Source organism: Panthera pardus, unplaced genomic scaffold, assembly GCF_024362965.1.
Source record: "Panthera pardus isolate Hobbes unplaced genomic scaffold, ASM2436296v1 HiC_scaffold_8, whole genome shotgun sequence".
Classification (NCBI taxonomy): Eukaryota; Metazoa; Chordata; class Mammalia; order Carnivora; family Felidae; genus Panthera; species Panthera pardus.
Window position 1 is genome coordinate 117,982,622 of NW_026527013.1, and position 12,870 is coordinate 117,995,491.

The window sequence follows — 12,870 nt, forward strand, 5'->3', positions numbered from 1 at the left end:
CTCCAGATCTCTTTGCATCTTGCAAAACTGAAACTCTGCACCCATTCAACAACGATGTCTCGTTCTCCTCTGGGAACCACCATTCTACCTTTGTGTCCATGAACTTGACCACTCACATTTTGACTACTGGGTCTTTCACACGAGGGGCATCGTAGAGCGCTTGTCCTTTTGTGACTGGCTCATTTCACTCAACATAGGGGCCTCAGGATTCATCCATGGCACAGCAGGTGTAAGAATTCCCTTCCTGTTAAGGCCATTGTCTGGACACCACATTTTGTTCATCCATTCATCCATCAGTGGACACTTTGTGGCTTCCGTCCCTTGGCTATTGTGAATAATGCTAAGAACATGTGATATGCTGCTTTTATATTTACATATTCTTCACTCAATTATCAGAGTCCTACAGCATCTCTGGAAAATCAGTATTATTATTACTTTCTTGCTTATCAGACGAGGACAAAGGGGCTCAGAGTATCATGGTCACTGCATGGCAGAGCAGGGTTTCGAATGCAGGTGTAACAAACCAACAGTCCCTGAATTCAGTTCCACTGATTAAACATGGGAAACCGCATATATCTTTCATTTGCTTTTGAAAAAGGAATACTGGCTAGAAGAATATCCTCCCTGGGAATTTACTGGATAATAGAGAGAGATTAAACTGTCCTAGGTTTTCAAAATAATGAGAGTACTACCATTCTAGGTTTCCAAAACAATTTGAATCACTTTTAGGGGTCCAGAGTTAATTTAGCTCTTTTTCCCCGTGAAATGTTCTTTTGTCTTCTGGAAGCTCCTGAAGCCTGGAATGAGAAGGTGAGGAGGGCGATGCATCTCCCAAAGTGATAGATTTTAATGAGGATTCTCTGTCTGTCCTGTTATATTCCCTCCTTCCCTTAGAGACCAGGGGATCTGACCCCTGCAGGGACCTGGCTGGACTGGGGGTTGAGGGGAGAGTGACAGGGAGTCTTGAGCTTGGGTGCAGTCAACGAGGACAACACTGTTTTCTGGGGTAAATGGTACCCAGAACCACCCCACTGTGCCTGGCCCTCAGGAAAAGCTGTCCCTAGCCCTGCTGAAAGGCGCCAAAACATTAACTGCCTGTAATTTTGACATGGCAGATATTTAATAAGGAACAAATTAGCACTTGGGTCTTTTTTTCCTGAGACAATCCAATTTCTATGCCAGGCACCAACTTCTATATTTCAAAATGCATTTTTGAAGGTTAATTAGAGAAGCGGCAGAGATAGTGTTTTCCAAGAGGGATTTTTCTGGTTCCTTCTAGGTCTACGGATGGCAGAAAAAATAACTTTCCGACACTGTAAATTGAGTATGTGAAGCTGTGAGAATAAACCCATCTCATTAGTCATCATGTCAATTATAGTATCTAAGGAACAATTTTGTAGCAATAGCATATTTATTTGATGTTGTGAAAGCTACCTGGGCCCACTGTTAGAATGGTATTTGCTCTTAATGCTCCGAGTATCTCTTTAACAAAATGGCACTCCATAAAAATTTAGTGTGTTCCTACTGTAATTAAATGGCCCTAGTCATTTTTGCATTTATGATATAAACTATAATGGCTGTAAAACCCCGCAATTAACTTTCCTTGCGCCAACATTTCATACTTGAGAAATTCTCATTACAAATTTCATTACTGATTCACTTATCTGTAATTTGTCCTATGTAACCTAAAGAATATTAACAAATTTAGAGTCACTTTTGCTCTATTAAAAACTAAATATAAAAGTCTTTCACCTAGCAAGTCAATCTTGATATTTCAACGGGCCCCGAAATGGTTCAAGTGCGGTGGTGAGGACGGGAAGGGGAAGAGATCATCTGTCTGGAGAAAGGGGAGCGAATGTGGCGGGAAATCAGTGGGTGTCATTGAGCTCACCCGCCTTCTCAGCGAGAGGCACAAAGGCTCTTGGGCAAGGCCAGGGGAGCAGGGGACAGCGCATGTGGAGAAGTGACAGGGGATGTCAATGAAGGCCCGGGGTTTCCTAGGCCGGGGCCTGAGGCTTCTCTCACTTTTGCTTCCAGTCTCTTTCCCCTGTGCTCCTCTCACTCTTGGGGGTCAGGGCTGGCTGGAGCCACCCTTGCACGGTTGTACCTGGCTTTTCTGCTTTGGTAGGAAGTCTCCCGGAGGAATTTGGTTGTTACCAATGGCAACGTGGAAAAAGAGTTCAACGGGAGAGGGAAAGCGAGCGTCCCCGACTGGAGAATACTTACATTGCAATTTGCCTTCTCCCCTGGCACAGATCGCCTTGTGGTGAAATTTGGAGAAAATTTCTGCCTCTTCTAAACCCCCTCCCCGACTCTTTAAGGCAGAAACGAATATACACCCACATTTAAGTGCAAGTCATCTGACCTGGTGTCATGAGACCTGAATTCTAGTCTTCACTCTGTCCCGACCTTGCAGGGTGACTGGGGCAGGTTTTGTAACCTGTCTGGGTCCCGGCCGCTGCACTGGGAAAGGAAGGGGCTTCTAGAATGGTCACTGAGAACACAGGGAACACCGAGAACATAGGGAACATAGGAAGCTACCGAACAGTTCATTTCCTAGTAGATAAAACCAAGGGCCTCTCTTCATGCAACAAAAGCCACCTTAGCCCCTGGGTTCCCCTAACAACGATCTCCACGAGGAAGAGCCTGAGTAAATATTTTCCCCCAAGAACACCCTATCTCGGCATTTCCCTGCCTGCCATAACTGCATTCATTTTATTCTAGTTTGTAATTAACTTTTACACAATTAAATTGGAGATAGAAAATTACTGTCCCAACATAAATAATCCTGCTGCTGGATGCGGCAGTGTTAACACAATCAACAATACGATTCATAAATGAAAGAAATGTTGTCATACTTATTACTTCTGTGTGCTCCATCTTTTATAGAATATTACAGTGTAAATTGAAATTTTATATGATTTAATAAACCTCAAAAAGATATTATGGCCAAGTAACCACATAACTGTAACAAATTGTCCTCCTCCCTCATTACAGAGCTCTCTCCTCACACGGGGCTCAGCCTCATTATCAGAGCGGTGTCTTTGACAACCCGGAGCCCATTAAAAACACCTTGAAGAAAGGATACCCCACACCGTGGCGCTTCAAAATCTATACCGGGCTGCAATCCTTAAGGGTGGCGTTACAAAATGAGGAAGCAGTTCCTTCATTTTTCATCCCAGGGAATCAAGCAACAGACGGGTTATCTGGGCCCCGAAGCCAGCCGCCCACCCCCACACATCTAAGTGACCCAGGCCAAGTTCCGCATCGCCACAAAGACTCTGAAGTCAAATAATCGAAACAGCAGTGGAGGAGGGGGGGTACTGCCCCTCCAAATCTTTAGCTGCTTTTATAGGGTTACTGGTTTAGGTTTAAAGTTGCTTTGTTTTCAGGGCACCAGAGCTCCCATTTGCCACCGATTGCCATTTTTCAAAGGTTTCTGGCTCACCCAGGAATTCCTTAGGGTGGTAGCAAGAAGAAAGGGTGGACAGAATAGACCTGCAGTGGAAGTCCAACCCCACCCCGCGCTCTCTCCCGCCTCACCCGCGCTCCCTTGTTTTCCAGTTTGGAAGGAGCAAGCCAGGGGTGTTTGTGAGCGCTCTCTAATCAGATGCAGCGGTTTTCTCAGAGCCTGGTGCGATTTCTGTAGCTTCCAGCAATGTGTGGGACACACTTGCACTGAAGAATTTAATGACTTGTTTTACTGCTGCCTGCCATCAATATTTATCTATATTAACTGAAGAAAGGCATTACTCGAAATGGCGTTTCACACCTCTGAGCATTATACAGTAATTCTAAAGTCGTAAGTTGTACCAAATTCTACCGGCAAACTGAGAGATACGGTATGAATGGAAATAGTCCAGCTCGAAGTTTTTAAACTTGAATTGTCTGCAGCAATCTGGAAAGCCAAAGTCAAGATGATTGGAGTTGTTATGGCTGGGAATCTCTGGGTAAAAAGAAACGGAAACAATCGTTCCTTTGCTTGTCTTTGTTTTGTTTTGTTTTGTTTATCCCTTGAATTATCAAGAGCCCTTTGAAAGTATATATAATAGAAAAGAGAAGCTCAGACAAAGCAAAGAGCCGACGTAGATGAGTACCTGGCTTATTTCTGCCTTAATCACTCAGGAAAGCAGGCTGAATTATCCCTCCCATGTTTCCACTTACCTTCCTCTGGTGATCAGTTTTCTCGCTCTTGGTTTCCCCTTGCCAGAGAGTTGTCTCTGAGCCCGTTTTATCACGTGAACACTTCCTGGTTTGCATCTCTTCAACGCACTTCTGGAAAAAGTACCCCACTTACTGGATGGAGGGTTTGTACGCCTGCTTATGGCCGCCCTGCACCCCCACTAGCACGCAAGCGCCTTGAGGGCAGAGACAAGCCATTCTGTCTCTAGCATAGATATATGGCAGGGGCCACTTTCCATTTGCAGAGTGAATTACCCGCCCCAGAAGATCGTGAGCTTAAGGCACTGTGGGAATTCTAGTATCTGCACAGACCACGTCAGTTTGAGCTTTAAAAGCACCCTTTAAATATCCTAGGCTTGAGCTTTACTGAAAGGCCAGCGTTTTCAAGGGTGAAAAGGCTGAGGGAGATCAGTGGGGCCAACCCTTCACCTTACCGAGGAGAGAACTTAGTCCCAGAGGGATTAAGAGACTCACTCATCCAAGGTCGTTCAGAGCTTTGCAGCAGCATAAGAAGCTCCAGAACCTGGGCTTCTGGCAGCTGCTGGCTCTTTCTCAGACGCTGTGTTCTATCTCCAAAAATAAGCTCTCCCGCCAATGGCTTCTAGAATAGCTTGACTTTCGCATTCTGGTCTAAAATGCACTTCCTATAATTTTCCCGTCTTTAGAAATTATGTTTATGGGACATCGGGGCAGGAGAATTAGTCCTCAATTCATAATAGATAAGGTTTACAATTTTAATAACGGAAGTAGAACTTCAGGGAAACTTTACAACTGCCCTATCAGCCCACCACGCTTAGGTTTTATGTTAATCCAGGATTACTCACCCAGTGACTTTACACACTTTGGAAGAAGCACAAGACTTGGAAATAGAAATAGCGAACAGAAGGACACATGTGCAGCGGGAGTCTGATTCCCAGCCTTTCTGGAGTTGTAAAAGCCTGCTGTTATTTGGTGGCTTCTGTGAAACAGGACTGACACATTGCTTATTTCCTTTAAAAAAAAATATGAAGTAGAATTAATTTATTTTCATTTTAAGGCTTGGAAGCACTCCTGGAATTAACCAGAGATACCCTGGAGAATGAGCTGTAGGGATGGGAATCACTGAATGAGAAGCTGAAAATCAGGAGGTAAGACCGCGTATGTATCAATCCACATTCAGGCACGACATTGAGCATGACTTATAAAGTCATTTGTGTCCTTTAAATAAATAGATAGTGATAGATTTTCAAAAAGGGTGGAGGGAGGGAAAAAGCTATTCAGGAAACGCTGGTGTAATCCTGCTGTTTTCAGAAAAAAAGGGAAGTCGTGGGTCTAATTTCGTGCCATGGTAGGCATTAGTACTCAGAGTAAATAAAATTGCCTACTAAAATAAGATATCTTTTCTCTGAATGTCATCTGTTTATCCACTCTTCTAAGTAAAATTAATAGCAAAGGTAAAGAAAAGCGTGGCTCATCATATGGGGCAGAAGCTTTGAAAGAAAAGGAAATATGTAAAGCTTTCTCTCAACATCAAATCAATATCTCATTTTCTTAGTGATTAATTCAAAATGAGCATCCAGCTCCTAATGTTTTAACTGATATATGATCCCAATCTTTTATTTACTCTCTATATTTCCAAGGCGGGATCATTTTAGTGGCAGCTGGTCGTTGCATTGATAACTCCCTGATTTAGGTCAGCGGAACACGTGCAGGTGATAAAAACAGTTTTAGGTATCTCGCAATCACGATACAGAAATATTTTCTTCATTCTTTTAGGCCAGCAAGCAACGACAGGTATTCAAAGCATCGGACTGTCAACACAGTGAGTTCTGCTGTCGCCTGCATCATAATCTGTTTCTTAGTAACACTTAGTCTGAGCAGCCGTAATAGAATTAATTATACTTCATTTTGCTGCCTTTAACAGTATTGACCAAATTTAAGAACAAATGAGAAGTGCTTATCAAGCTTGAAGAAAATAATCCATCAGTGGCACAATTTAAATTCTCTGCAGTTCTCTTATTAATCAAAGTAACACTTACTATCCTATCTCCACTTCCCATTAACAGTCATTAAGCCCTGCTGCTGATTGAAGCAATTTCTTTAGGGATCTCAACCTCATTTTTAAGAGAACCTTCTTTAGTGGAAAACAATATCATATAAACGCAGCAACTTAAGAGAGAGGGAGAAGGTTCTTCAATCATGTTCTGACCTTGATAGTTTTCAATGGTGTGAGTTCAAAAAAGTACCCAGCTGTGATTCTGGAAACTTCGAGAGTGGATGGGCTGTCCTTGCCTCAGCACCTGAAGGAGGCACGACTCGAACAGGCAAGGCTTGGATTTGGCGCAAACCGCTTGCCAGCCTCTCTGGAGCACTATGGCCCTTGTTCTAGTCTTTGGCTCACAGTGTCTGATGCTTCTCAGAAAAACGGAATACCCCAAGAAGGGCTTACCAGGCATACCTCTGTTTTGAGTTGTCGTTCTGAGTAGGCGCGTGGTAGAGAGGTAAGACCAAGGAGTGTGGGGCCGGAAGACTTGGGTTTGAGGCAACACTCATACTTCTAAACCAGGGGATCTTGAACAGCTTATCCAGTCTTTCTGTCTCCATTTTCCTCTGAAATGGAAATAAGAGTACCATCGGCTCCACATTGTGCACAGCACACAAGAAAATGTATGTGAAAGTCTTTTGAAATTGTCAAATGCTATACAAATGTTAACTCATCGAGCCCTAGAAGTCGTGGACGGTGTTTCGTTCAGTTCTGTCCCCAGGCTCTCGCCCAAGGCTGAGACATAGTAGGGGCCCAATAGGTGTTGAAATAATGCCAAAGAAGCCCTATTTCTAAACGTGAGAATAATGTAATAAAGCCGCATCATGTAATTTTTCAGAAATACCTGCAATGGTGTGGAGTGGAAGGGGCCATGGATGTACAAAGCAGGGCTCTAGGGCACTGAGAAGAAAACCGAAACACTACGAGAATCCAGGGAATTTGGAGGGCCACGCCCTGCCCCTGAGATGTTCCCAGAGGCCAGAAGAGAGTAGACTTTGGCAGGGAGTGCACCGCCTTTCCTTGACGAGATGAAGGGCACCTTCCACCACTTAATCTCTGGTAAGACATTCAGTGTACGATTCCCGGCTCGAAGAAATGAAACGCTGAGCTGAATTTTTGGATCACAAGAGTTCTGTGATCAGTGTGACTGAGGAAGCGGTGACCTTAAGAGGAAAATGCCCAGGGAATGTTGGTGACTGGTACGGGAAAGCCTGCCGGTTTGGTCATGCTAGGCAAGATGAGGTGAGGAACCGTTTCCTCACCAGGTGCCCAGTGCATTCCGCGCCTGGAGGTTGGACGTCACAGTGATTGACAGCACAGCTTGGGGAACTTACTAGGCTGGTAAGAGTCAAGTCGGCAAGTCGCACGCAAAGCAATCACATATCAGGATGTGGTCTGGACTCGGGCATAGGCTCTGGGCCTGCATCGTAGCTGTTCTACTAGCATTTTGTGTCCAGACATCTAATAATACTCTGGAGTCTCACCTCCTCGCACGCCTAACCCCTTGGACACCAGTGTTTCCTTTCGGTTATTCATTGTAATTCACCATAATCCTAATGTTTATAAAAGCCAAATATGGCATGGCACTGGTTATAAAATTTCAAGGCAGTAAAAACACTCAGTATTCATCCTGCTCAATCTTATCCACGAGGAAACAGACTCCGGTCCAGTGCTGTGCCTGAGGCCACCCAGCTGGGCACAGTTGGCCATCTTGAGCCCGTTCAGAAGTGACCTCGCTCCTTTGCACAGCCTTCTGAGATCTGCTACGAAGCTCTTCTCTTTCCCCCAGAGGAGGCCGTATACCTTTGAAGGAGACCCACAGAGACCTCTCAGGAAGGATTTCAGCATGCCTGTCGGATTCTTATGTCTCCGTTTTAAACACGGAACCCTTTTGCTTTGGGCTGGCTCAAAGAGAAAGGTTTCAGATCGGACAGGTGAGGTAGATCCATCATTTTCGTTTAATGGTCAAAGTCCCAGGACAGATCAATCAAGACCTGGATCTGAATTTGCTTGGCCAGCATAGACGTGAAGACGCCTTTCAATAGGCTATTGGGCCTGATGTATAAAGAGAATCATACAATCGATGTAGATGTGGAACAACCTCAAGTTCTGATGACCACTGACATCTCCGGCCGCAGACCAGGCCCCCCTCTTGAGATGTTCCCGGAGGCCAGAAGAGAGGAGACTTCGGCAGGGAGTGAATTGCCTTTCCTTGATGAGATGGAGGGCACTATCCATACTTAATCTCTGATAGACATCCAGTGTATGATTCCCATCTCGAAGAAATGAAACGCTGAGCTGAATTTTTGGATCAATGGAATACCTACTCCTGTTAAAGCACTTAAAAAGGAAAACATCTACAAAACGTCCCATTAGGCTGACAAATTTATAACACCATGAAAAGCGTGCCAGCAGTTTCAAAGCCGAATAGAGCGTTGTGTTTAAAGAGTATGAATGGATTTGAGTTCAGCCATATTTCATCCACGCGAACAAGTTTAGCTATCACATCTCTTCCCAATATTTCCCACATTTACTTTTAACTAGGCATATGTACGCCATGACAGAATATGGACATCATCTTAAAAAATAAGTTGTAAAATGAATGATATTAAATGGACTTTCACAGCGTGAAGACATGGAAATATATTCTCATCTTGATGTGCGGGGCTGTACAGACATAAATGCCATTAGCATTAATGGTAATTATGTGCGTAAATCCCCATGCTCTGGGTGAGAATATGCCCCTTAGTTTGCAAGTACAATGACGGGCTCATTTTTGAGATTAGAAACAGCTGAGGCTTCCCCCCCACTCCTCACCCCCTAACTGGGAGACATATACAGAGTGGCTCAGAGCATAAAGTCTGATCGGCCCCTTTCACGAAACATGCGATTCAAGCACTTTAAAATTCTTTCGCCTCGGCAAAGCTGGAGACGTAGGAAAAAAGTCTCTACCTGCAGTCTGAGTTTCCCAGTAATTTACGCTACGGCATTCGTAGTTTCTTGTCACCTGCCTGGGGTGGTTACCCTACCGGAGCTCTGCACGCTCACAACGAATTCATTTGATTATGGGCTGATAACTACCGAGAATACTAGTTTTCAGTCGACCCAGAAAGGACCGCGTAGCTACGATGAAAATTTGTGGAAAGCACGCAAATTTGGTATCCTGTTTACCAAGGCCAGTGTGCTCTAATCTCATTGAAACAGGCAGGCAGGTGATAGTGCCAGGGAAAAGGATCACGTCTTCCCTTTTTAAGCCTTACGTTAACAAGGCAACATGACCCAAGTATTCGGTTAGGCCTCACTTCACACAGTAGGAAAACAAAAAAGTCCTCTTTGCCCAAAAGTCAGAAGACATTTCACACAGCGGGCCGACTGTTTTATAACTTCACAAACACTCCATCAGGGGAAGATGGGACGAAGAGACACATGTAATTAAAATATACTAAAAGAAACAAGCCATTGCGGCTTTCAATTACCATGGAACGAAGAAGCAACCATATTATTTCTACAAACTATTTTCACTTAGCACAGTTCAGATGGAATTATTGCCATGACCTTTTAAAAATGTGAAAGAGTGAATCAATACCCTTTCAGAGGCAAGATTACAGGACCAGAATTGGCCGTGCTCTAATAGTATTTCTGCATCAGAAGGCAGTTGAAACCTAATTATCGTCAATCACATACAAGGTAGTGCCACGTACTGATGAGCCCAGGCAGACAGCAGCGTGCACGGGAGGGTCTGTGAATGAGGGTCTTCGACAGGGAGGAGCACGTGTGCTGAAGGGGCCGGGGCATCCGGGAAGCCCGAGGCCAGTGGAGTAAGGCTTACAGGTGACTTATAGGGACTGTCACTCATTTACAATAACTAACACCGGCCTGTCAGAAACAGCCACCTGTAAATGATGTATGAGTGGCTGGCAGCCTGCCATCCCCCCATAGACCTTGCAGCCAAGAATCACATTTTATTGTCGAGGTCATCGGAATGCTTACTTGGATACATGCCATATATTATTAAAAAATAACAAACAGCCAATCAGCAACGCTTCTTAAGGCTCAAGGGCAATATAGCCAACCTGCTTACAGAAAATGGGAAAAATGGGAAAGCAACATCCAAGCTCCGTTTTAGCAGGTGATTTTTTTTAATTGCTTCTCTCCACATAGAAAGAAACAACACTGTGGAGAGGCCCGAGGCAAGTGATACAATGTCAGATGGAGAGAATATATTCGGATATTCACTTTTCCTGGGCTGTTTTATCCATGATGCCAGCACCAAAAATAAACTTCTCTTCATCAACAACGACAGCCCCAACTGCTACGCTATGTGCTGGTGATAAGCTTCCAGGCGGTGAAAGCCACAGAAACCAGTTAGCAAGGCAAGGAGATAAGGATGTCTGGTTTGATTTTTCTATTCAATTCCATCTTTTTGGAATCTGCCGGAGAGTACCAAAATGACCCTGTGTCGCATGACAAAATTTTTCTTTGCAACCAATCGTTTCATATACTATCAGAAGGCCATATACTGTTTTTAAATTGATCCAATAGCCGAGGTATGGGTAGAAGTTTCAACAATGTTTCAACATAAGAAACGTACAACATTATCAAATGTTAGAGATACTGGGGCGCCTGGGTGATTCAGTCAGTTAAGCCTCTGACTCTTGATTTGGGCTCAGGTCACGATCTCACGGTCTGTGAGTTCAAGCCCCACCGTGGGCTCTGTGCTGACAGTGTGGAGCCTGCCTGGGCTTCTCTGTCTCCCTCTCTCTCTGCCCCACTTGATCTCTCTCTCTCAAAAATAAACTTTAAAAAGATGTTAGAGACAGCAAGCCATTAAGAAGAATTTGACAACTCCTGGCAACTTTCAAGCCAAAGAATCTATTCTGTAGCCATACAATTTCAAATATTGTCCCATCTAGCTTAGCGTTGAAAATCTCGGTGATCATCGGCTTGCCCCGTCTTGTTCCACAAGCTTCACTTACTCGCACAGAAACGAAGGATTCGGCATATTTGTTAACATTATACAGTAATTGGACAGCGTTTTGTTCAATGCTCTTAATGTTCCTCGAATAAAAACATTAAAAATGCACTAAAAAAAAAAAAACAAAACAAAACTAGGAATACTCATTACACACGAGCAATAGTTTTTAATTTAGAAAAAGAGTCTAATTGAAATTACATTTGTTATGCAGAGACTGCCAATAATTATCTTGGCTTTAAATATGCAAACACAAAGATTTCTTTTTGAATTGATGACTCTTTTCAGAAGGGGCTGTCACTAGTTGAATTCAGTGATCCGGGGACTGGGCTATGAAAACAGGTGGTCCCCAGGTGGACCGGATAGCCTTCCAGAGCTGCCACGGTAGAACACGTGCCAATGTAGCGACCGGGCGGTTCCATGAGACTCCGGCCCTAGGAGTATGTCACCATGCTTGTCCCAATCACTCCACTACAACCACAGAATTCCCGAAAGGGCAAATCCGCTTCCCGCAGACCGGTGATATGCCACCATTTTAGCCTCCGGCCTCTTATCACGGAAAATGAGAGAACAAGGGGCATTTGGCGAGACTAAAGAGGAAGTTAAAATCCTGCCCTGGCTATGACCTGAGCGATTTTGAAAAGCCGACCACCATGGCTAAAAGCAGTGACTTGTGGGTAAGGAGGGACTCCTATGGGATTCCGTAACTCACTTGTTGGGCTCAAAAACAGCATGCAAGAGCCTCTCTCTTAAAGAGCTCACGGCCAAAGACAACCTTCGCACCTCGTCTTTATGACAGATCATGTTATCGCAATTGATGCGACACCAATGCCTGCTGCACGGTAACCACTCCAAGTCCTCTTTAACTGGAGGCTTCTCAATATACTGATTTCTAATGTCCCGCAAGTGCTATAAAGTGATTGCTGTTGACCATCGTCTTGTTTTAATGTCCCCTATATAATAATAAACGTTAATGCTAAAAAAAAAAAAAAAAAATCCGTTCTCGCTCAGGAATGTATTTCTTGTGAACTACCATGTGATGTGAAGAAAATAAATTTGCCTCTTGGCAACTTAATTTGTAGATAACTGGGGTTGTTTTGAGATAGGAGTCTTACACGGAATTTGGAATCTATGTGACTGTTTAATATCATTAAGGGAATATTGTGTTGGTTACAATGGCTCACTAAAGTAACTGGTTTCCATGTGGTTATATCAATCTATTTCTGTAGCATTGTGCACTAGTTTTTCCCCTAGAGTACTCCTTGTAATGCTGAGAAAGTGTCAGAAATAATGACTGTCTACCTATATCTGCAATAAAACGTAGAGCATGGATATTATAGTTGTAAGTATCAAAGATTTATTTCATGACTGCAGGTAATGATGAATCTTTTAGCACAACTAATGTCTGGAGGAAACCTCTCTTCTTCTCCGAGCTGTCACATGGAGACTATTTATAGGGCCCTTAGTGCTGTGGGGTTTTAGCATAAAGAGGCAATGTGTCTAAGGTGCCACTGGATGGAAATGTTAGCAAGGGCTTCCTCTCATTGAAGATCTTTTAGTAGATGGCATTAGATTCCCTCTTTGTGTGTTTACGTCCCCCCAAAGACAGGGGACAGATGTTTAACATCAGCCCATTAATCCCTTAGCCCAGGTTCCTGTGACAGCACAAACCCAACAGAATGAGCCCTTTGCC

General features: G+C 43.9%; 1 long non-coding RNA gene across 1 annotated transcript in view; it reads right to left on the bottom strand.

The window, feature by feature from the left end:
• LOC128775622 (uncharacterized) overlaps positions 1–5,677 on the bottom strand; it is a 43,867-nt gene extending 38,190 nt beyond the window's left edge. Inside the window, exons 1-2 of the long non-coding RNA XR_008420487.1 lie at positions 5,007–5,677; positions 4,165–4,275 (exon numbers count right to left, since the gene is read on the bottom strand). This is a non-coding gene — a long non-coding RNA (uncharacterized LOC128775622). The remainder of the gene's footprint in view (positions 1–4,164; positions 4,276–5,006) is intronic.
• Positions 5,678–12,870: the final 7,193 nt, after the last annotated feature.